Here is a 21,084-nt window from a genome sequence, read left to right on the forward strand (position 1 = left end):
ATGGTGAAAGCCTGTCTCTACTAAAAATACAAAAATTGGCTGGGCATGGTGGCATGTGCCTATAATCCCAGCTACTCGGGAGGCTGAGGGAGGAGAATCACTTGAAGCCAGGAGGCAGAGGTCGTGGTGAGCCAAGATGGCACCACTGCACTCCACCCTGGGCCATAGAGCGAGACTCTATCTCACAAAAAGAAAAAGAAAAGAAAAGAAAAGAAAAGGAAAGGAAAGGAAAGGAAATCTAAGACTAGGGTGGAGTGGTGGGCTGGATAAAAGAAAGGGCTGGCCGAGCCCTCTCTACCTCTCAGACCTCCCAACCCCTGACCTCAAAGCTGCTGTAATTAAGAATCAAAGAAATGTACCTTCAAATAATCAAAGACCATTTTTTAACCTTATCAGATGGGCAAAATAGTAAAAGGTTTCTAAGAGTTGGCTACTAAACAGGTGCTCTCAAATCCTACTGGAAAAAAATCACACAATCTTTCTGAAGACACAATTTGGAAATACATAACCCAATATATATTCTCGGACCCAGCAATTCCACTTTTGAGAATTTATCCTAAGAAATCATGCATGCCATTCAGAATTACCCACCAAAATAATACCAGAATTATTACAACTAAAATTGTGATTTTGGTTATAATAGTGAAAAGTTTGAGACTTAGAGAGAAGTGGTTAACTAAATTGTGGTACATTTGGTCAGATATAGTGGCTCGTGTTTGTAATCCCAGCACTTTGAGAGGCCAAGGCGGGTGGATCTCTTGAGGCCAGGAGTTCTAAACCAGCCTGGGCAACATGGTGAAACTCCGTCTCTACCGGAAAAAAAAAAAATTAGCCAGCCATGGTTGTGCACGCCTGTAATCCCAGCTACTCTGGAGGCTTAGGCACAAGGATGGCTTGAATCCAGGAGGTGGAGGTTGCAGTGGGCCGAGATGGCACCACTGCACTCCAGTCTGAGTGACAGAGTAAGTCTCGGTCTCGAAAAAAAAAAAGTGGTACATTTATTCAATGAAATTCTGAATGCTAATTAAAAATGATTATAGATATGGATTTACTGACATGGAAGAGGTTCATGATATACTGTTTAAGTGAAAAAAGTTGGTTTCTGAACATTACGTGTGTTATGATCCTAACACAGGATAAGGAAAAGAAAAAAAGAAAAGAAAAAAGAAATAAGCCTATCAGTTATCTATTGCTGTATAACAAATTACCCCAAACTTTTCACCTTAAAATAACAAACATTACCTCATAGTTTCTGTGAGTCAGGAATTCAGAAGTATCTTCTGGCTCATGGACCATCCTGAGGTCGTCGTTAAAATGTCAGCTGCGGCGGCAGTCTCCTGAAGCTTGCCTGGGCTGGAGGGGCTGCTTCCAAGATGGCTCACTCACATGGCTGCGGGCAGGAGGCCTCAGTTTCTCACCACATGGACCTCTCGGTAGAACTACTTGAGTATTCTTGGGGCGTGGCAGCTGGCTTCCCGTACAGCCAGTGATCCCAGAAAACAAGACAAAGATTGCAATGTCTTCCATGACCTAGCCTCAGAAGTCACACTCTGTCACTTCTGCAATATTTGATTCTATTGATTATACAAGTTGGCCCTACTCAGTATGGGAGGGGACTATACCACAGCATGAATACTAGGAGCCAGGGATCCTTGGAGGTCATCTTGGAGGCTGTCTACTGGAATGTTTGTATTCGTTCCTTCAATAAACAGTGTTCGAGCACCTATCAAGCAAGCATCAGACCCTCATGGTACCCTACTCAGGGTACACCCATAAAAAGAGAGACAAGATCCCTCTTTTCCTGGAGATTACCTTCCAGGGGAGTGGGAGGGGAGAGACGCTAAAGAGGTAAGAATTGTAAACAGCAGTCAGTAACTGAAGGGTAGCATGAGGAAGGTGATGTCAGAGGAGCAGGCAGGGGCTGGGTGACAAGGAACCTTGCAGGCCGTGCAGAGAGTTTAGATGTTATCCTAAGGATGATAGGGAGCCACTGAAGAGTCTCAAGCAGAACAATGAAGTGATCTGAGTTATATATTTAAAAGATCACTATGGCTCAATGTGGAGAATGAATTCAGGGACAAATGTTGAAATAGAGGCCAGTTTGGAGTTTATAAAAGTAGTCTAGTGGCCGTGGCTTGGATGACTACACAAGCAATCCTGGTGGCCATATATATATCTCACAACCATGCTCATACTTTATTTATATATAGTTTTTCTTTTTATTCCCCCACCCCTGGCTTAGCAGAGTGCTGGGCACATGGTAAGGCCAAGTGAACATAGAGTATTTGATTGGTCATTAAGAGACCACGTCCACTTTCACTGTGTGACAGTCACTCCCATTCGGTGCCTCAGTTTCCTCATTCATAAAATGTAGCAAGTGAATGAAGTCAGTGATATGCCATTGTTTTCTTTTTCCTTTTCTTTGATTAGAATCAGCACCCTAATAGATAAACCAGATGAAAGAGAGTGCAGTGGCAGAAGCAGAGGGAGCCTCAGCGTCCTCCTTCTCCTCTGGCTGCATGATTTGAAGCCCATTGAAAGGACTCCCGGCTGACCCTTCTGTCCTCGAATGCTCCACATGCCATGCATTTCATAAACAGTCAGGACCAGTCAATTGTTTTAATTTCTGCCAGGCCTTTCCTGCTGCCACATTGAAATGCTCTGTTCCACGTCCCTCCACCTGGCGGTATCTGGACATTCCATTCTACTCTGTTTTTAGCACACGGGGCTGCCCAGCTGGGAATACTGCACTGTCCCCCACAGGGAGGGAGGCTCAGCACCTGGGCACGGCTGATGAGTTTTCACTCATATTTAATATGAGACTTCGGCGCCCTAGGGAGGAAGAAGCTGCTTTGAGATCCCCCTCATAAGCTCTCCGATGAGTGGCTGCCTTTCCCTAAGCTCCTTGGATGAAAACTGTCAGGGGAGATTTCCTGGCTGAAATCCTTTACTCCCTCCACGAATGTGGCGCAGACACTCCCACACCCTTCAGCAACCCTGACATCGTTTTCTTCCCAACCAAGCATTGTGCTTGCTGGCCGTGGACTTCAGGGTAACCTCACCCCTCTGAGCCTTGGCACCCTCATCTCTAAATCGCAGACATCAACACCTACTATTCAGCCCGTCCACATCCGTGTAGGTATTCCAGTACAAATGCTGTATTTGTACTACAGTATTCAAATACATCCATACTGGTTGGTGAAAAGCCAGGACTCTAAGACCCTGAGTTTGCCTCACCCTAAACACTCCAGCTTCCCCCTGGGAGGCCCACAGACATCCACAGAATCAGCAGCCTACGGGTCATGCCTGACCCGGGAGGAACCTGCAGACCCAGCTCTAGTGCTATAACCAAGGTCAGTTCTGACAGGTTGGTGTCTGGGCCTTACTGGTTGTTAAATATTGTAGTATTACCCTTGACCATGGTGATGCAAGATTACGTACATGAAGCACCCAGCACTTCAGTTCCTGGAACACCAGAGGAAGAATAACTTTCATAATCCTCATACTTCACAGCATGGGGCCTCCCATGTTTGTTTTCCTGTTAAAGTCCAGCTACAATTTATCCTCCTTCACCTTTCCATTTCACCCCTTGTTTCCTTTACTGAGAGCTGAGACATTGAGGTTGGGACCTGGTTTTTGTGTACTTTCTAAATGTTCTTAGGTCTCCATGTGGTTTTATGCCTATTTTGTTTGTGGGCTGACTTCAGATGTGATAAGGTGAAAAGAGGTGAGCCCATTTTGTAAAAAGGTGAGTGGTGCGGGAGGGGCTATTCCTAGCCATTTGTCTACACTGGCACACACACAGCCCTGGGGTTCATCCCCCATTGTACGTTAAGCTGTCAAAGCTGGCTGGCCCACTTCACAGAAGCCCACCCTGCAGACTGACAGAATCAGCTCTTCATTTGACTTGCTGAGCCCTGTGGCCAAGTACACACTTTGAAGTGATATACTCCATGCTTCTTGGTGCCTGTCGCTGGCTGAATGGTGGGCCCTGAAAGGTATGTCCATGTCCTAACCCCAAGGACCTATTGATGTGACCTTATTTGGAAGCAGGTTCTTTGCAGATGTTATTAAGTTTAGGATCTCAAGATAAGGTCATCCTGGATTTTTTTTGTGGGCTCTAAATCCAATAACTGGTACCATTAAAAGAGAAACACAGGGTCAAGCGTGGTGGCTTACCCCTGAAATCCCAACACTTTGGGAGGCCGAGGAGGGCGGATCACTTGAGCTCAGGAGTTCGAGAGCAGCCTGGGCAACATGGTGAAACTCCAACTGTACCAAAAAAAAAGAAAAGCAAAAATTAGCCAGGCATGGTGGTGTGTGCCTGTAGTCCCAGCTACTTGGAAGGCTGAGTTGAGAGGACTGTCTGAGCCTGGGAGGCAGAGGTTGCAGTGAGGCAGAGATTGCACTACTGCACTTCAGCCTGGATAATAGAGCTAGATAGACCCTGTCTCAAAAAAAAAAAAAAAAAAAAAAAAAAGAAAAGAAAAAGAAAAAAAGAAAAGAAAGAAAGAAAAGATAAACAGGAAAGACACAGGGAAAAGGCCATGTGCTAATGGAGGCTGAGATTGGAATGGCACAGCTACAAGGAATGCTGACAGCTGCTAGAAGCTAGAAGAGGCAAGGAAGTATTTACCCCTAGAGCCTCCAGAGGAAATGTGCCCTCTGGACACCTAGATTTCAGACTTCTGGCTTTTAGAGCTGTGAGAGAATCAATTTTTGTTGTTTTAAGTCACCAAGATTGTAGTACTTTGTTACATCAGCCACAGAAAACTAACACAGAGCCTAACATGCTGATTGGCTCAGACTCAGTAAACAAGGGTGAGTTAGGATACAGGAGCCGCTGCTACAGCAAAAACCCCAGATAGCAATAGACAGCTTAAACACAATGGAAGTTTATTTCTGTCTCACGTAAGAGTCTGAGCATAAGCAGTGAGGGCTGATAAGGTGGCTCCCAGGTGTCAGGGGCCTGGCCTCCACCGTCACCTCAAATGACGGTCAGCCTTGTGTTTGACTGATTTAATATAGCAACCTGCCCCTCCCCTGCCCCCTGCAGTGTATCTGTGCCCCAGTTCTTTCTTTTTCCCCATAGCACATCTTTTAATGTACAATATAGGTTGTTTGTATCATGTTTATTGTTTATTATATGTCTCCACCTGTTGGGCTGTAAACTCCACTGGGGCAGGGATTTTTGTCTTGCTTATTCACTAGTGTATCCCAAGTGCCTAGAACAGCTCCAGACAAATGCCTGATGCTCAATGATAATTTTTTTTTTTTTTTTTTTGCTTTGAGATGCTGAGGAGGGAGGATAGCTTGAGGCAAGGAGTTTGAGACCAGCCTGGGTAACATAATGAGACCCCATCTCTACAAAACATTTCTTTTTAAAAATTAGGCCAGGCGCGGTGGCTCACACCTGTAATCTCAGCACTTTGGGAGGCCGAGGCAGGCAGATCATCTGAGCTCAGGAGTTTGAGAGCAGCCTGGCCAACCACAGCCAACATGGTGAAACCCCGTCTCTACCAGAAATACAAAAATTAGCTGGGCTCAGTGGTGGGCACCTGTAATCCCAGCTACTGCGGAGGCTGAGGCAGGAGAATCGCTTGAACCCAGAAGCCGGTTGCAGTGGGCCAAGATTGCACCATTGCACGCCAGCCTGGGTGACAGACCGAGACTCTGCCTCAATAAATAAATACATAAATAAAATTAAAAATTAGCCAAGTGTGGTGGCCCACACCTGTAGTTCCAGCTACTCAAGAGGCTTGAGCCCAGGAGCTCAAGGCTGTAGTGAGCTATAATCGTGCCACTGCACTCTAGCCTGGGTGAGCCAGACCCTCTCTCTCTTTCTCTCTCTCTTTTTCTCTCTCCCCGCCCCCACTCCATTCCACCTCTATTTCCTAATCTGATCTCTGAGAGGGGCAGGAAAAGGCAGAACCAGGTTCAGAGTCCAGGCCTGTGACTCTCTCACTACCTGCCTCTTGCTAGACCTCCCCTGCCCCCTGAAGTGGATTCCGCCCTGCAGCACAGCCCTTCTGACTAATGGGAGCAGGGCAGAGGGCCAGTGAGCCTCTTTTGACCCTGATCCAGGACCAGAGAGCATTGGAAGCAGAAGAGAATCTGAATTTCCTCATCCAGCAAAACGAAAATGCCAACTCTGAAATCAGAAGTGATGAGAAGTAGAAAACCAAGTCTCAGAGCTCCTTGTCTGTACAGGCCATTTGGCTGACTGGCTGGGCACACAATCAAGAGAGAGCAAGAGAGACAGAGAGAGAGAAAGAGATTGATTGAATGAAGTTGTCTCACTACTTTTTGGACTGGCGGGGACAGGGCAAAGCCGCAGTGTAGCCCACACTCTTTCCCTGTATGGATATAACCCGGAAGCTGCAAACATTGTATCCACTCACATCTTAGTAGCCAAAATTAGTCACTTGGTCACATTTGACTGCAAAGGACACTGGCTTTATTCTGAGTGCTATGTGACCAGGTAAGTTCAGCAAGTCTGCTAGTAAAGGAAATGGGGAGAATGGGTTTTGGAAGAAAAACTGAGTCTCTAGTCAAAACGATGGTTGAATAAAGATTATGTATTTCTAATAAGCGCTTGGGTGAGTCCAATTCAGGGGGATAACAGCCCTGAAAAAAATCCACATAAATTTCACAATGTGTCTAAGACAAAATTCAGAAAGAATATTCCATGTATTCATTTTACAGGTGAGAAAACTGAGACTAGAGGGTGAAATGACTTGCCCAAGGACACCTAACCAGAGAGAAACCTCGCATGTCTAACTCCATCTGAATCTTCTTGCCATCTAAGCACACCCCTTCTCCTGAAGGATGCAGCCCGTGAGGACAATACTTCAGGCCAGGGATTTTCAGCATGAGGACTTCCAGCATCCACATCATCTATGAACTCGTTAGAAATGCAAATTCTCAGGCTCCCACCTAGACAGGCGAGAGGGGGCAGCAATGTGCGTTTTAACAGGAATCCAGGTGATTCCCATGCGCTCTAAAGTTTGCTTTAGGCAAAAGATTGAACCTCTAATGGGGCAATTTTCAGAACTCATGGCAGCTTTAGGGATGTTCTTTTCTGTGACTCCTCAAACAGCCTGTCATGCTCTGAGAGATCATTTAGGGGCTGGGCAAGCAGAGGGCTACTAAGATAAACAGAAAGAACTGAGGCCACACATAGGTGCCTTCTACTGGAGGAAGTGGTTACTGTGAAGCCAGGAAGGCCCAGGGCTTAGGCCCAGAGCAGCACCTAGACTCATTCCTTAGCAACTCAGACTTAGACACTCTCTTAGCCCAGTGGTTGCCTGGGCTGTCCAACAATGTCAGCCTCTTTTTCTTCCAGTTTCTACAAACCAGCTTCTTTTCCCTCTAGACAGTGTCTGAAGATTTTCGCTGCCCCTTTTCTCTTCTGTTTTATTTTTCTTTTTGCCTTTAAAAAATGCATCTGAAGGAGGAGAAACCTCCACTCTCCTGTTCAACCAAATGTTAGCAAGCTAGAAATTAGACATTAGGAGAGGAAGGTGGCCTAAGTTTGGGGGCTTCTTTGAGATTTTGATCATCGGGATTTTCTTTACCCTTCCAGGCAAAGACAGCCCTCGATGGATTCCAATCCCAAATAACCCTGCTCCAGGCTCCAGGAAACTCATGCTGTTTGTCTTCCTTAGCCTTGGCTCTTGCTAACTCACTGCATGACTGTGGGCCAGTCCCCTAATCCCACTAACTCTTAGTTTCCCCAACTGTTAAACAAGGGAATTGAACAAAGTAAGTTAACTTTGTGTTTCTTAGCGTTGACTATGGAAACCCTAGACATTTGAATAGCAGGCCACAGGGGAGCACCACCGACCCACCTCCTGGTGACCGCATACCTAGATTACAGATAAATTACCCAGGAAGGACACAATAGCCTGACAAACTCAACCCACAAACATGAGTGAGGAAATCCCTAATTTAAAGAAAACAGCATTGTTAGGAAGGTTTGTCCAGCATTTAATTTGTCTCTATCCTCATGACTTTGGAAAACCAGGTGAAAAAAGAGTCCCTTTAAAGAATGGGCAGACAAGTTCAAGTGACATGTGCTCAGCTTGCTGTGATGCATTAATCCATCCATTCATCCATTCTTTTCTTTTTTTTCTTTTCTCTTTCTTTTTTTTTTTTTTTTTACACAGAGTCTTGCTCTGTCACCTAGGCAAGAGTACAGTGTTGCGATCTTGGCTCACCACAACCTCCGCCTTCTGGGTTCAAGCGATTTTCCTGCCTCAGCCTCCTGAGTAGCTGGGATTACAGGCACCTGCCACCATGCCTTGCTAATTTTTGTATTTTTAGTAGAGACAGGGTTTTGCCATATTGGCCAGGCTGGTCTTGAACTCCTGACCTCAGGTGATCCACCTGCCTCAGCCTCCCAAAGTGCTGGGATTACAGGCGTGAGCCACCACACCTGGCCTCATCCATTCATTTATTTTATATTTCATCTTCTTCCAAAAATTATTTGAGGCAGAAGTAACAATGCTAAAAGCTATTGCCTTGCTGCTGTAGGACAGAGTTGAGGGAGAGAAGAGGCAGAGGAGGGGCAAAAGAAGAGGAAAGAGAAGCAAGAATAACTGACAAGTTGCTAAGAGAAAAAAGAGAAGGAAAATAGTGTCCCTAGCAAAGTTTCATTTACTAAGCAAACAACGCTTGCTATTTTTCTTTGGCTCTGTTCTCAAAAGGCCTCTGCTGGGCATTATTGATTGGACAACTGGGCCACAGTCCTCCTGCCAGGCAGAATTCATCAAGGCAGCACCAGCACTTATAGGAGATGGTTTTTCTGGCCCTGATGGAGCAGGAGCCCAGCAGGTTGCTTGCAGGACCCAGTTGGGACCTAAGTGTGCCCCAAGGAAAGGGGAAACTGCAGTAAGATGAGAGACACTAGGGTGGAGGGCTTACAGAAGTTGAGATTCACTTCCTCTCTGGGACCAGAATACTGCAGCCCTGCGACCAGGCTCCCTGCCCCGTGAGCTGGCTCTAGAGCCCTGCACACAGATTGTTGGAAGGCCTTTTGATCAGCCAGTCACTCGATTAACCAATAGAGCCATCTTTATTGAGCACTTCTCAAGGTACCCTGGAGAGGTGCTTGAACAATGCCCTCAAGGCCTTTGCTAGGGAGAAAAGAAAATGTCATCACACAGTTTAAAAAGAGCCACTCTTGAAAGTGAATCAGTAACTTTAAACATTGAAGGAAGGAAAGAGGAACAGGGTGTTACTATCTGCGGCGACTGACTCTATTAGGAGAGCCGACCCAGTGGTAGGAAGCTAAATTCAAGGCTCCTAAAATTAAACTTTTGAAAAGTGAACCCTTCTTCTTCATGAAAAACAGAAGGCAATCGGCAGCACAAGGCCATGCCTGGGAGTGAACCCTGCAAAAGACGGAGGAGGTGTTGCTTTAAGACTTCCGAAGAGGGAAAGTCCCCCTCAGCAGGGGTCCACGGGGGCCACTCAGGGAGAGAAGAATGGAAGAGAAGATGAAGGATAGGGGAAGGGGTGGGAAACATTCTCAGAGGAGGCTATGGCATAAGCAAAGGCAAGACCAGAAGTATAAAGCGTAGTTGGGGCCCAGAGTCATGAACTAGTGTGACTGGAGTCAAGCCTGCCCAACATTTTGGGCCTGGGAAGAGTCAGAAGGGCCCTGTGTGCAGAACCATGGGAATGCTAATAGCTCATATTTGTATGGTGCTTAATCTGTATATGCAGTGTATTAACGAATGTAATCCTCAGAATAGTTCCATGAGGCAGGTACCACTATTCTCCCCATTAGGCAGATAGGCAAACTGAGGTACAGAGAGACTTAAGTAACTAGCCCAAGGTCACTCAGCAAGTAAATGATAGAACTGGAATGTGAACCCAGCAGTCTGCATCACAGGCCTTGAATCCTTAGCCACTAGGCTATCCTGTCTCCATCAGTATTATCAGGAAAGGGAGCCAGAGCATGAGGAAGGTGATGCTTGCAATTTGGGACTTGTTGCTTTGAGGTGGATGCATCTACCAGGCAATTGAGAGCAAGGGCTACTGCAGAGGGTGGAGTGCTTGAGAATGCTATAATACCTGCCCATACTCTTCCTGTCCTTGGGTAGGGCAGAGAGGGCACTGGAAATTGACCATTTTGTTTTGTTTGTCAGTGAGCTGGTCTCCAGGACAAGGTTAAATATATATTAAAATGTACACACACACACACACACACACACACACACATAGTCAGCAGCATATCATCCATTCTCTCGGCTAACACACAGGCAGAAGTCTTTATGCTGAGCTGATCAATGCCCAGTCAGGGCATTCTTTTCGTCCACACACACAAAAATCAATTAGTCAGTCTGAACCAACAAAGAGGAGCAACAGGATGGCCCAACTGATGAAACCCCATTCCAAGAAAGGTTATACTGTGTAGTTATTCATTTAACCTTCAAAATAACCCTTGAGGTAGATACTATTATTATGGTCATTTTTACACATTGACACATTCCCTGTGTACAAAAGTCTTTAAGATAAGATAAACATTTGTTGGTGGAAAGAGCCTGGGCTGAGAATCAGGACACCTGGCTTGTAGCTCCTACTTTGCAGCTTACAAGTGTGTGATGGGTCTCAGTCTTCTCATCCGTAAAATAGGAGCGGGGTTGGAGTGCAGAATCACTAAAGCTCCTTTCTGCTAAGGCTCTAGGATTCCAATACTGTTCCCAGGACCTCATATTTTCATTGGCTTCCTGGACACAGCCTGGCTGCTCAGCTCCTGCCCCCAGCTGTCCCTTTACTAGCAGGCATAGGCTATGGCTTCCATCCAAAGCTTTGCCTTCCCAACTTGCCCCAGGGCCTTCAGTAAGCATCTGTCACTTCTTCCTGCTTCTTGTTGTGAAGTTTGGGGGAAGAGTGGCACCCTGTGGGGCCTGGCCAAAAGGCCAGGTTCTTCCCCATCTGGCTGAGGACAGGGAAGGAGCGTGGCAGATGGTGAGCAGAACTGTCCTTGCCCTAGACCTGGGGGGCCCATCACCTGCCACCCTCACTCTGGCTGCAGTCTTGCTTGGTTGGCAGCACTCACCCTGCAGCCCAGCTAGTCATCCAAATGGCCTGTACAGACAAGGAGCTCTGAGACTTGGTTTTTTACTTCTCATTGCTTTTGATTTCAGGGTTGGCAATCATTTTGTTGGATGAGGAAATTCAGATCCTCGTCTGCTTCCAATGCTCTCTGACCCTGGATCAGGGTCAAAAGAGGCTCACTGGCCCTCTGCCCTGCTCCCATTAGTCAGAAAGTCTATGCTGCAGGGTGGACTCCACTTCAGGGAGCCGGGGAGATATAGCAAGAGGTGGGTATTGAGATAGTCGCAGGCTTGGACTCCGAACTTGGTTCTACTTTTTCCTACCTCTCTTAGAGATCAGATTAGGAAATAGAGGTGGAATGGAGTAGGTGACCTCTGGGTGGTCTTTTCAGATCTTAAACCTATTCCTGTACATCAGGGTTGACACACCACAGCCCACAGGCCAAATCTAGCCAATAAAGTTTTATTGGAACATTGCCATGCCCGTTTGTTGTAGCTGCTTTCATGCTACAGTGTTGAATATTTACAACAGAGACCATATGTGGCCCACAAAACCTAAAATATTTACTATCTGGACCGTTACTGAAAAAGCCTACTCAGCCCTGCTCTTCATAGCTATTCTCACAGTCACAGGGGTTATGGAATTGCCTGCTGCTCTCCTTTTAGCCAAGGCTGTGTAATAATACAAGTCTCTTGTGGCCAGGTGTGTTTCAGAGCTCAGAACTGCTTGGATTTCAGTGTATGTGCACTGCATATACGGTACTATTAGACATCACCTATGGTAGGGCCTGGGACAACATACCATAATCAAATACATTCATTTTTCTATAGTGAAATGTAGAACTATTCCCTCTACATAAGATAAATAAGACCACAGATATGTTCCCATCAATGCAAGCCAGGCTCTACCACCTAATGTGTTCAGGTTAGGTCAGATGTGGCTGCAAAATGAGTTATGAAAATCAGTTTTGGATCTCAGAGCATTAGGGGTATCAGAATTGTTGCTAAGGAACTGTGTTGTCATACTGATGCTTTATTGGGCACTGGAGCAGAGGAACTACAGTCTTCTGAGGGGGTGTGATGATCTATTTGGTAGGTTAGGAAACTGAGACTCAGAGCAGGCATATGGCCGAGGTTACCCAGTTAGTGAAGAGCAGAGCCCACACCCAAATCCAGATTTATCTCCAAGTTCTAATCCTAACCTCCTTTAAGATCCAGGTTTAATCCCCTGACCCCTATCACCTTTCATGAAGTCTTCCCTGAGAATGAAAGTCTACATTTACCTCTGACTTTTCCAATTTTTTTTTGACTTTGAAATCCAGCACTTAATTATATGCTACATGGTGTTGTTATGCCTCAGTGGTCTTCTCATCTTTTTGAGGGCAAGGTCGGTGAATTCCATTTTTTTCTGTCTTCCCCACAGGGCTGAATGCTCAGTGTATCGGTGATGATTCATCGTTGATTGAAAGAAAGTAACTCACTTAGGCTGTAACTTTGCTTCCTTCACCCAGAGGGGCATGGAAAGGATGCGGGGGAGGAGGTTGTCAGGTATGTGTCCATGGAGTAGGAAGGCCTTGGAACATAGCCTGTTTGTCTCCCTTGAAAACCTTGATGCTCCTTAATTAAAGAGGTTGGATTTGGAGATGGATACGTATGGAAATGAAGCATATATGTGTCATATTTTGTTAGGTTGGAAAATGCCACAGGAAAGCTGTAGATCTGCATACAGATATCTCAATGATCAAGAGCAGCCAGCAGTCAGAGGTGACTGGCCCTCTGTGGTTGGTGTTAGCAAGGAGGATAAAGACAGTGTCTGCTTTTAGAAAAAGCATTTAGGTGAACCTCCTGGCTGAGTGCTCCTGTGGGGCTTGGATAATGCTGATGAATATGTGCATTTTGAAATGATCAGGAGTCAGCCTGATAATCCATCACATGTAAAGATGCCTTTGGGAGCAACTAACCCTTTCTTTGCTCCTGTGAAGTTCAACCCCTTATGAGAAGGGGCTCCTAGGCATCATTACCACAGGGTTTATCATCATTATCAGCCTTCATGGTTGCCAGCATGAGTTCCTGAAAAGCCTGCTTACATATGGTACTTAGATAAAGCTCTGTCTAGGACAAGCCTCACTGCTGCCCTCAATAGTCTTGTGATCCAAAGCATTCCACTCTATGCACTAGGAGACTGGATGAGGTGGTAGAACAAAGCGTGGCCTCTGGAATCTGGAACCTAGGTCTGGATCCTGACTCTGCCACTTAGTAGCTGTCCAGTCTTAAGCAAATTACTCACCTTCTCTGAGTCTCAGATTTTCATCTATAAAAAGGATTGCTAATAATACCTCTTTCTCAGGGTTGTTGTGAAATATAATGTGATAGCCACTATTAAATATTTGTATAAGCAAATTTTAAGTCCCTTCCCTTCCTGTCCACCATTAGTCTCTGTATTAGTCCATTTTCACACTGCTAATAAAGACATACTCAAGACTGGGTTAATATATTAGGAAAAAGAGGTTTAATGGACCCACAGTTCCGCATGAGGAGGCCTCACAATCATGGTGGAAGGCAAAAGGCACGTCTTATATGGGAGCAGGCAAGAGAGAGAATGAGAGCCAACTGAAAAGGTTTCCACTTATAAAACCATCAGATCTCATTCACTTATAAAATCATCAGATCTTATTCACTACCATGAGAACAGTATGGGGGAAAATGCCCCCATGATTCAGTTATCTCCCACTGGGTCTCTCCCACAACACATGAGAATTATGGGAGCTACAATTCAAGATGAGATTTGGGTAGGGACGCAGCCAAACCATATCAGTCTCCAAAGACAAACAGTAACCTAGGCAAGGGAGGGCATAGATGTGGCACACATGCTGCTCCTCTCTCTTCCAGTGCCTGTGGTAGGCATCAGTAATCAATCACTGCACTGTACTCTGTTCTGCTAAGCTTAAATGAGGCCCCAGAATCTTCAACATGGTGTTCCAGGCTGCACAACCTGCTAGGACCTATACCAGTGTCTGCAGAGCTCTTTCAGTTCATCCCTTCGTGGTGGAGGAATCTCAGTTGAACCTAAGCTATGATCCCAGTAGGATCCAGAATATTCTATAGACTGTTGGGGCAGGCCCACTAGGGTCTATTTCCCAGGAACCAAGGAGCTTCCTGGGGAAGAATTTATCCTAAGAGAAGAGAGCCAAAGAAGTTAGGTTCAAGGTAATGGTCCATGGTGCAGGAGGTGGGGATGTAGAATCTGTCACTTAGGATGACCTCTGCCTATCCCTACAGGAGAGATGCCTGAGCCCTTTTTTAGAGGAAGGGCTACAAAAAAATTATAAAGGAGCAGTTTCTCAATAGTGGAGTGCTCAATTATAAAGGAGCAGAAACTCAATAGTTTCTCTATAGATAGTGATGGTCTAGCACAGCTGCTGCTTTGGGGTCAGCAACCACTTCCACTACGGGAGCAGACATAGTATGTCCAGCCTAGATTCCCATGCCAGGTTTTGGACTCGGCAAGTGGTGGGCATGGGCAGGTGTTGAGCATGGGCAGCTTCAGCATACACACCAGAGAGCACCAGCCACAGCAGGGCCCTTCATGGCACCCCCAATGCACCAGGCATTGGCAGATACCCTCTCTGATACCACAGATACCATTGTGGCAGATACCACAATGGCTGCTTCTTGTGCTATTGGTGGTGACCAAAGATTTCAGTTCAGTGAGGCAGAACAAATGAGTGGGCTGGTGTCAGGTGCTCTGAGTCCTCCACAAGCACAGTAAGTCACCCATTGGGAGCCCCCAGAGCAACCTGGGAGGGAATTTAAGGTGCCAAAGAATGGATAGGAAGCAGCCAGAGAAAGATTTTAAAATAGTATTCCTTGAGCTCCCTCCAATCCAGCCCCTGGTGGCCTAGGAAACCAGAGTTAGTATGTAATCTTGAGCCATTATGCATCTTATGTCATTTTTCAAATATTTATAAGTCACCTCCGGAATCTCTGAAGTGAGAAGAGTGTCTTTTGTATGCTAATGAGATGACTGGTGGCTGGCAGCCCCTAGATGGCTTCAGAATGGGGACTGATCACAGGAAAGTCCCTCTGGTTAGGATTTTCAGCCCCATCCCCCAACCTCCACTAGGGGAGAGGAGCTGAAGGTTAAATTGATCATCAATGGCCGATGATGTAATCATTCATGCCTGTGTAATGAAACTTCCATACAAGCCCAAAAGGACAGGGTTCAGGAAACTTCCAGATAGCTGAACATGTGGAGGCTCCTGAGGGGTGGTCTACCCAGAAAAGGCATAGAGGTTTCATGCCCCTTCAGCCATACCTCTCCCTAAGCATCTCTTCCATCTGGCTTTGTAACATCCTTTATAAAAATTGATAAATGTAAGTAAAGTCTTTCCCTGAGTTCTGTGATCCTCTTTAGCAAATTAATCAAACCCAAGGAGGGAGTCATGGGAACCTGGATTTACAGTAGGTTCATCAGAAGCACAGGCAAACAGCCTGGGGCTTGTGACTGGTGTCTGAAATAGGGGGCAGTCTTATGGGATCTGGCACTATCTCCAGGTAATAGTGTGGCACTGAATTGAATTAGAGGACACCCAGCTGGTGTCTGCTACAGATGGCTTGGTGTATGGAGAAATACCTCCACACATCTGGGGTCACAGAAGCATTCTGTGCTGTGTTGTGGTGAGTAGAGAATAGGAAAAACACACTTTGGTTTCTCCTCTATATCTAGAAGATATAGACCCTAGAAGCAGTACTTGGATTTTATGTCTCATTGTGTCCTCCATGGTGTCTAGTACAGGCTGGTATGATGGTAGTTCCTCAAAAAAGTTTGGTCAAAAGAATGAATTAACAGAAGGAAGGAGGGACAGATGGATAGGTGGGTAAATGAATGGATGGATGGTGTGCCACCCTGCAAGCCAGCATTGATGGTCCTGTATTACTGATTGCTATTTGCATTTTGTTTCTTCCCCACCCTCTCTCTTTTCCTTCCTTCAAATATTTTTTGCTTCCTTAGTTCTCATCAACCCCATCTTTGGCTCCATTGTGAGCTTCCTTTCTCATAATTTCACTCTCTTGAGATCAGAATGAAAAGCTGGGTCAATTTTCCATTAATTAATTCATTAATTAATTGAGTCAATAACTGTTTATTGAGCTCCAGCTGTTCCTTTGTCTATTCATGCAGTCACTTGACAAGATGCTTATTGAGCACCGGTGGTGTGTCTGATGTGGTGCCAGAAGCTAACTGATGGGGAAACACAAAGATCTAAGCAAGATCCCTGCTCTCTGGGGTCCAACATCTAAATGACAAAGCGGACAGAAGCCAGCAAACACTGAGCTCTGCTGACCCATTGCTCCCACCATGATCAGTAGCCCCACCTTCAGGTTGTGAAGGTCAACCCACCTCCAAACCCCATGTTGTTTTACCTCTTGCTCTTTGTTAATTGGTCTAACAGGTTGCCTGCAGTGGCCACATAATTAATATGGCATTTGCAGAGACAGGCACTCTCTGCTCGCTACCTCCCTTCACCCTGCTTCTTGCCTCATCTTCAGTCTCCCCTGCTCCTTCCCCTCATCTGAATCCTCAGAACTCAGAATTAGAAGAGATCTTGGGGTGCTTCTGGTTATCCAGAGCCCAGCATGGGTGTCCCATCCACAGCATCTCAGAAGCTGGTCCCTCACCGTGGCCCTCACCTCCAGCAACAGCCTGCTCTCTCTGCTTCATGAGCCTCCTGTCCTGCTCCACGAAGGCATATTCATATGTTCAGCTCAAGTTGACCCACTTTGTCTGGACTGCATAAGTTAGAGCTCAGGATAATCCTGATTCATCTTTTGAGCTGCAGCCTTTCAGATTTTAGAATTATAGCTATTATGTTCCTTTTCAGGATTTTCCTGAGGCTAAATATTTCCAGTTTCTCAGCTTTTCCAAATTCAAATATGACCTTTCACAATCCTGAAGATGTTTCTCTGGACAGCCTCTAGTTTTTCTAGAGACCCCTCAAAATGTGCCCCATTCCCCTAAACTGACTACTACAAAGAGCGCTGCCCAGCAATTGAGGTCAGCTGGGTTATTGCCTGGTTTTAAGTGACCACTCTATTCTTACTTGTGCACCCTAAGTTTTCATTAACTATGATTTACATACTACTAGCTCTTATTGAACTTAGAGCCAACTAAAACTACCAAGTCTTCTTGACATGAGTAAAATAAAATAGCGTTATATGTTAAGGTTAAAATAACCCACTAGGATTATCTGCTAGTCCAATCTACTAATTTTACGGGAAAGGAAACTGAGGCCCAGAGAGATCAAGGGACTGTGAAAAGGCTCATAGCTTGTGTGGAGTAGGGCACAGCGGGGTCTCCTAACTCCTGATCCAGTGCTCTTTCTAAGACACCAGGCTGCCTCCTGATTGGCAGCCATTTCGGGGGTAAATAGAACGCGTCTTCTAGTTTCAGATCAGTCTTTCTCATGCAGTGTTTTCTGCTGTTGGATGTTGGAACCCAACACATGACCCCGGGTTTAGCCCTTTGGGATTTCGTCTTACTCATTTCATGCAATCTGTTGAGATAATTTCCAGCCTGATTTTGTGAGGCATTGCTGTGGCAGGTCCTCCCAGGCTTGTGTCAGGCTGACGTATGGAATTTTCTCGAGCTCTGGATGCTTTTCATTCTGTGCCCTGTGCCAGCGTGTTCCACTGCAAACCTGGCAGAGGAGACGCACTGTCTGAAGCCAGATGCACCGCGGGCTTCCTTCTCCCCTCGCCTGTCTGCCTGGCGGATGTCTTCCACATGAGTCTCTCTCTTCCCACTTGCCACCTGTCCTGCTTGTTAGGTAGGAGCCTCACAAATCCATCCCAACTGTACCACCAGCGTGGAACTTAGGGGCAAACGTGCCAAGCAGGGTTTTGTTTTATTTTGTGAAATAGCCTTTCTTGAGAATCTACCTGTTGTAGAAAAAAAAAAAAATCCCTGAACCAAGCATACTCAGACATGTTTCCTGTCCCTTTATGGACTCACATTACGATTCTCTCCTTAGTTTTCTCATCTATATAATGGGAGGAGACAGAAACTCAGGACTAGTAAGCATCTGCCCTGTGCTAGCAGCTATGCCAGGGGCTTCATTTAAGTTTGCCTTTACGTTTACTTTTAACTGTCAACACAAGCCTGCAGATGATATCCCCATTTCAAAGAAGAGAAAACTGACCTCAGAGAAGTTAATTTGCCAAGGCTTATCCAGCTAGTAAGTGGCAGAGTTTCTTTACCCTCTGCCCTCCCTTGCTGAGTTACTGTAAAAATCAAATAATTTAGTAATGAATGTAAAGCTGCTTTGAAAAGTATAAAGTACTCTGTAAACATAAGGGGGAATTGTTAAAATACTTAGGTTCCTCACTTGCTTTCTTTCTCCTTCTTCTTTTCTGTCACCTCCCTAAAGTATAAGCAGCTGCCTTCGGTCCAGACCTATCAAAGAGATGTCACAAAACTATTTTTCAAAATGTCAAAATGCCTGTGTACTTTAGCCCAAAGTAATTATGCCCTTTGATTTTCTCGAAGTCACAATGCAAAACCCTGGGAGCTTCGAGGATGTGCCCTTTCTCCTCCATCCTGAACTAATGGAAATCAAGGCTGAAGGCTGAGCCTGCCGGGGAGTCCACAAGAGCCCTTCAGTGCCACAGAGGCCTGGCCTGACTTTGGCAGGTCTCCAGCAGTGACCACAGAGTGCTAAATAATAATAGGGTTGAATTATTTATACAGAGGCCAATGACTCATGAGGCACGGTCCACTTCTAGAAGAGTGCCAGGGTCCCAAGTCTAAGGTGAGTGGCTGCCAGAGGGAGGACTGCAGTCCTAGCCTCTGGAGCACCAGTGCACACACCCCCTACCCCCCGCCCTGCCATCATCCCACCCCATGTACAGCAGGCAGAGCTCTAGCACAGTGCCTGGAGGGCAACTAACATTTCAGTGACATTATTGGGTGTTTACACCAAGCTAACTATTTGTGCATACAATTTCCCATTTCATCTCCAAAACAATCTTTATTTTTCATATTTTTCCTGATAAAGAAAGTGAAGCTTATGTTTCAGGTTATACAGTTGGCAAAGTGTAGAGCTGGAACGAGATCCAGGTCTGACATTTCTAAGATACCATGTGCTATTTCTTTTAGAATTCCTCTTTCCTGACAATCACATTTAAAAGCATAATCTGGGAAGTGCAGATGGTGCCAGGCCCAGTCTCAGGGCACAATGGATTCTTTGTATGGTCTTTAGGGCCCTTTGTGATCTGATCTCATTCTAGATTCTTCTTATCAGACACAATGTTTGTCATCATCAGAATCACCTGGAAGCTTTAAAATACAGATTGTTGGAATCCATCCTCGGTTTACTGTAATCCAAATAATCGGTACTGGGACCAATTATTTGTATTTTTAAGCCTTCCGAGTGATTGTGATCATCAGTTGGTTTGGAAACTATCATCTTATGCAGAAAGTCACTTCCAAATTCCCATTCATATTCCCATTTGTGTGACTTTGCTCAGTTCTATGGACTTCACTTAGATTGGCTTTTTTCTACTCCCACCCATTGTTCTCATCCAGCTCACACTCCATCACCTCTGTAAGGATCTTGGCTCCCAGAGCTTCCAGGAATGCTCCATCATCTGTATTCCATTAACACCTTTGGCTCTAAACTGATATATATTAGTCAGGATGTGAGTTTAGAAGCAGTCCGAGAGACCCAAAATAGCAGTTTTTCCTCATTTAACACCTATAAATATATCCCAGTCTTCTCTCACGGTACAGAATAATCAGTCCCTCAGGGACCCAGGCTCCTGCAGTCTTGTTGCTCATCCCTAGCATGGTGCCTTTGTTCTCATAGCCCAAAACGGCTCATCACCATGTCCATAACCAGACATTGGAAAAAGGGAAAATGGAGTAAGGAAGAGCAATGACAAAGAATTGCACACAACAATTAGGATCATCTTCCACTGTCCAGAATTTGATCACATAGCCACACTTAGCTGCAACCAAGGTTGAGAGATTTAACTTTATTTTGCATCACTACATACCCAGTAAAAATGGCGGGTTCTGTTAATTGTGCTACTGGATGGGGAGAATGGGTATTGGGGAACAACCTAGCAGACTCAACTTCTACTTGGGATTGTAATTTTCGGTTTGTGTCTGTGTTTCCAGCTAGACTATAAAAGCTCCGTGAGAACTAGGCCCCTGACTTACACCTGTTTGTGATCCTTCTAGGAGGGCACTAGATCAGTACCACTGGTTGGCAAGATAGACTAGAGTGACTGACAAAGCTCTGGAATTTAACTTTTATTTTAGTCCTTGTTTTCTACAATTTAGCACAAGTTTCTTAACCTCTCTGGGCTTTAGTTTCATAGAATCATAAAATTTAGTTGAAAGTCACTTTCGATATTATCTAGTGCAATCCTCTCATTTTGTAGATGAGGAAGCTGAAAACCAGAAAGAATAGTGACTTGTCCAGGACACAAAGCTTTATAAATAGAAGAGCCAGAGACCAGGTCTCCTAGACACCAACCCAAGGACAGCACTAAGGTGTCTTCCCATACCCAGAAAATAAGTACAAGGGATAACGTTATCTTTAAACTTCCTTCCAATTCAGAAACTCTGAGCCACATACGCAGTCACATTTGTACCCCTTGCTCAAATTAAGTATAAAAGTGGGATAATTTCCAAGCACTCAACCACTGCATCCTGCTGGATCTTGCTATGTACTTCAGCAGCTTAGACAGACACTCAAGAGGTTCAGTTCAGTGCTTTGGGTTCCAGCGTCATCTAAGAAGTAAACTGGGTGGAGAAAGCAAAGGAGAGATACTTGGGTGACCCCACTCTCTGGTCACAAGCAGTAATATTCCCTGTGAGCTTCTTAGGAGATGACACAGCTCCAGGTGTTGTGGAGCAGCTGCCCTCAGGGAATTTGGAATCCAGGTCACACACAGTTAAATAGCAGTAGAGGAGGGCGTACGTAACATTAAACAGAAGAAATGTCACAAGGCAAAC

Source organism: Pongo pygmaeus, chromosome 16 (assembly GCF_028885625.2).
Source record: "Pongo pygmaeus isolate AG05252 chromosome 16, NHGRI_mPonPyg2-v2.0_pri, whole genome shotgun sequence".
In the NCBI taxonomy this organism is placed as follows: Eukaryota; Metazoa; Chordata; class Mammalia; order Primates; family Hominidae; genus Pongo; species Pongo pygmaeus.